At 44.2% G+C, this 4,557-nt stretch overlaps 1 pseudogene; it reads left to right on the top strand.

Annotated features, from left to right (window-relative positions):
* The first annotated feature begins 742 nt into the window (after positions 1-742).
* LOC105997813 overlaps positions 743-4,557 on the top strand; it is a 30,819-nt pseudogene continuing 27,004 nt past the window's right edge.

Below are 4,557 nucleotides of genomic sequence, written 5' to 3'. Positions count from 1 at the left end.
CTCACGTCCGCAAGCTCTACTAGGCCTCCAGACATGTGCTGGACTATGATCTGCTGGAGCTGAGCCTGCGTGGCCCTCAGGAGGACCTGGACCACACCGTGTACTGCCAGCCCTCCATCTTTGTGGCCTTGCTGGCTGCTGTTGAGAAATACCATCATCTGGAGCCCAAGAAAGAATTGTGACTGCAAAATTTACAAGGTGCTCAGCACAGACCTGGCCCAAGCCCAGGGTCATTGAGAATGGTTGTGTTGCTGCTGGATTCAGTGTGGGAGAACTTGCAGCCCTTGTGTTTGCTGGAGCCATGGAGTTTTCTGAAGGAAAGGTGGTATTTGTTTTTAGAGGGATGGTCTTGTTGGACTCATTGGGACTAGGGACACTTCCAGCAATGAGAATGAACCACTAGGGTGTCAGGGAAGGGAATGACATTGGATCTCAGGGACTAGATTGTATCATGATACCCTTGAAGCCTGAAAGATCCAGTAGGAATTTTCCTTTTTTTTTCATTTTTAAAATATACCTTTGTTAAATCTGAATAATCTTTAACAGTGAGCTGAACAAACCCACAATCAGATCCATTCTCTCCATATGGGCTGAGTGGAGAGCCCCAGGAAAGGTGCTGGCAGGAATTAGGATGGCTTTTTTTCCAGCACTCAGTAGGAATTTTCATTCTCTTTTGTAACGTTGTGAAATCTGCTTAACTATCTCCCCAGCCACCCTGTGCATTCTGCTATTCCACCCCGACATGACTGTCACACTTGGTAAGTACTCAATAGATGCTCACGAAATTAAAATAGTACTCAAGTTGCGTGTTGGACCAGCACACAAAAAAGAAAAAAAAAGTTAAACTTGGGAAAAGTTTAAAAGTTAAATTTTGGAAAAGTCTTTCATAAATTTCTTAACTTTAAGGTAATAGCTTTCTCACCTAATAGGGTAGCAAAAATCCTTGTTTTGTAACTCAGACTTCTTGGGTGAAGTTGGCCCTTAAATATTTACTCTAGCTTTTCCTTATTCTTGCTTGGATCTGCCAGGCTGGTACCTACTTCAGGGCCTTTGCACTTGCTGCTCCCCTGTTCCTGATACATTCTTTTCCTTGATAATCATGGGAAATGCTCCTTCTAGATATCTCAGGCCCATGTTGCTTGTTCCTTCCTCAGTGAGAGCCCCAAACAAGCTCTTTCCCTTATGCCTCCCCAACATTCACACTCACTCATGGACTTCAGTGTTCATCTCTACCTGCGATGGCATTTCCCCTCTCTCTGCTAAATCAGAGGCCAGTCAGCTTTTCCTGCAAAGAGCCAGAGAGTAAATAGCTCAGACGTTGCTGACCATATGGTTTGAATGGCAACTCCTCAGCTCCTGACTCATGAATAGTATGTGAAGAAACAAGCTTGACTGAGTTCCATAAAACAGTAGGCAGGGACATGTGACTTCCCTATAATTTCAAGTATCACAAAAATACTATTCTTCTTTGTATTGCTTTCAATAGTACAGAAATAAGAATAATGTTATAGGCAAGGTTCACACAAAAATATGCAACAGGCTGAATTTAGCTATTTGGGACCAGCATTATTTATTTCATTTCTATTTTATATTTTCCTTTTTTTCTGTTTGTGCTGTTGCTGGAGCTTGAACTCTTGGCCTGGGCACTGTCCTTGAGCTTTTCTTCTCAAGCTTGGTGGTTGACCACTTGAGCAACAACTCAACTTCCTAATTTCTAGTGGTTAATTGAAGAGAATCTCACAGACATTTCTGCTGGGGCTTGGATTGGCCATCTTCAGATGTCAGCCTGCTGTGTAGTACGATCACAGGTGTGAAGTACTGGCTCCTAGCTTGTCTGCTTCAATTAATGCTCTATCTATATCCATGATCTAAATATTCACTGCTCAGTCTCCAACATGCCACTCTAAAGGTTATCTATTGCTGTACCAGTTCACCGAAGGAGGAAAGAAGTGACTGAAGACGGATGTATTTGGGGCCTCAGTCTACCCTGTCTATACTCAGATAGGTTTCTCCAAGACATTTTTAAACAAAGATCAGAAGACTGAGACCAGTGATTTTTTTTTTTGCCAGTCATGGGGCTTGAACTCTGGGCCTGGGCGCTGTCCCTCAGCTCTTCAGCTCAAGGCTAGCACTCTACCACTTGAGCCACAGCACCACTTCCGGCTTTTTTTCTGCTTATGTGGTGCTGAGGAATCGAACCCAGGGCCTCAAGCATGCAAGGCAAGCACTCTACCACTGAGCCTCCTTCCCAGCCCGAGACCAGTGATTTTAAACAGCATTTTTATTTTTTCTCTTTACTTCAGGGAAATCCTGAGCAGCTACTTGGGCTATGTGGTGGAGTAGGGACTGGGTTTGGTGAGGACCCCTAAAGTCTTCCCCTCCCTCTCGATTTCCCATGACATTTGGGGTTGGGATTGGGACTAGGGTGTCATTCCATAGAAGGGGTTCAGGAAAGTGGCTCATTTCCCTCTACATACAGTCTCGTGCTCATGGCCATAGAGTGGGTTAAGACAATCCATGTCATTGTTCAAAACTATGGCTTTGGCCTCTAGGCCAGTTGGTAAGCAGGAAGCCCAGGTTGGTTGTCTTTAGGTGGATGCTGAGGGTGCCAAAATGCAGGGCCTGCAGGAGAGAGGGACAGAAGATGAGACTGTCAGGGACTCCTCACCAGGCTCTCCCTGAGTAGCCTCCTGAAAACTTCAACATCCTCTTCTTCCCAATAGTGTCCCATTTAGTCCCAACTCTCCTTTGTGCTCCCTTTTCTTCCTTTAAAAACTTATTTGTCAGTACTAGCATTTGGTCTTAGGGCCTCACATTGTCTAGGCAGGTTTTCCACCACTTGATCCATGCCCTCATCCCTTTTCCTTTTAGTGTTTATTCAGATAAGATCTCAAACTGTTTGCCTTGCCTAGCCTCAGATGAATATTCTTCCTAACTAAACCTGGCGTATACATAGGATTATAGGCATGAACCACCATGCTAACTTGTTCTGTGAAATTCAATCTTAATAACTTTATTTAGGGAAAGATTTATTTATTTATCTGGTTTAGACTGGAACCACAATTCCTCTAACTCCACCTTCCAAATAGTTGGGATTATAGGTTTGAACCATTGCATCTGGTCTACACTCTATTTCTTTAAATCCAGCACCTTCCTATCAATATCTTCTCACACTCCTTCAGAAAGTACTTTCTGCATCCACCATTTAAAAACTACTACTGACTCTTCTTAATAGTGGTCCCTCCATCTATCTGAGGAGTCTTACCTCTATGTAGCTCTGTTTGCAGTGCCTGGGATGGAACCAAAGGGGTTATGCCTGCTAGGAAATTCTGCTCCCACTGAGCCCCACCTCTAGCCCATCTGCTTCTTCTAGTGTCCCCCTGTCTTCCTAGACCTTGCTTGTGCTCTGTTTGCTCTGTCCTTTCTTAAGACAATTGGCTTCCTTTTCCCAAAACCATCCACCTCCCTTCCTGACTACATCCTTCTCTAAGCCCTAAAACCCCATCCAGAGAATGTTCTAGAAATCTTCAGGCACCTGAGAACAAGCAAACATCTCTGAATGTTGCCACTTTTCTCCGGCCTTTGTCCATGGGATGCTCACCTGATTATTGGGCTAGGAAAAAAGGAGCTCCACAAAACAAGGTACCATATGAAGGTAGAGGATGCTGGTGAAGAGGTAGAGGAAGCTTTCAGCTTAGGTGGATGCTGGATGACAAGAAGGGACAGGAGTCAACATAAGTTTGGGTGCAAGGCTGGTACAATGAGGTCAGGCTGAGGACTGGGATGGGAGATACTGACTGATAACTCCAACAGTAGCCCAGATACAGAGTAGAATATGACCGGAACAGTATCCATAGACATAAGGATTAAGAATCCAGTGAACAGGAGGCATAGCTTGTAACAAGCAGGATTGTGCAGATCTGTGGTAAAGGAAAGGCAAGTCAGGGGTGAGGACTCATGTGCTGCCCCTCCTGAATGTGATCATGCCATTTTGTGTTTGTGCCAGTACTGAGGCTTGAACTCAGGGCTTGTGCTGTCCTTACTGCACTTCCAGCTTTTGTTTGTGTGTGTGTGGTTAATTGGAGATAAGAGTCTTTTGGATATTCCTGCCTGGGTTGGCTTTGAATCATGATAATCAAATACTAGTTTCCTGAGTATCTAGGATTACAAATATCAGCCACTTTTTTTCAGTAGCAAAGCAAAAATATTTATTTAAAATTATCCAAAACAAAAAAATACAATTTTAGCTGGGTGCTGGTGGTTCATGCCTATAATCCTAGCTACTCAGGAGGCTGAGATCTGATGGTTGCTGTTCAAAGCCAGCCTGGGTAGGAAAGTCCTCGAGACACTTATCTCCAATTAACCACCAGAAAACCAGAAGTGGTGCTGTGGCTCAAGTGGTGAAGTGCTTGCCTTGAGCTGAAGAGCTGAGGGACAGTACTCAGGCCCAGAGTTCAGATCATACTAAAGCTACCAGCACAACTATGTTTACTGTAGCATTATTTACCATAGCTAAGATATGGAACCAACCCAGATGCCCCTCAGTAGATGAATGGA

Source organism: Dipodomys ordii, unplaced genomic scaffold, assembly GCF_000151885.1.
Source record: "Dipodomys ordii isolate 6190 unplaced genomic scaffold, Dord_2.0 Scaffold154, whole genome shotgun sequence".
Taxonomy (NCBI): Eukaryota; Metazoa; Chordata; class Mammalia; order Rodentia; family Heteromyidae; genus Dipodomys; species Dipodomys ordii.
Note: the sequence above shows the minus strand (reverse complement) of the source record. Positions and strands in the feature narration are given on the sequence as shown.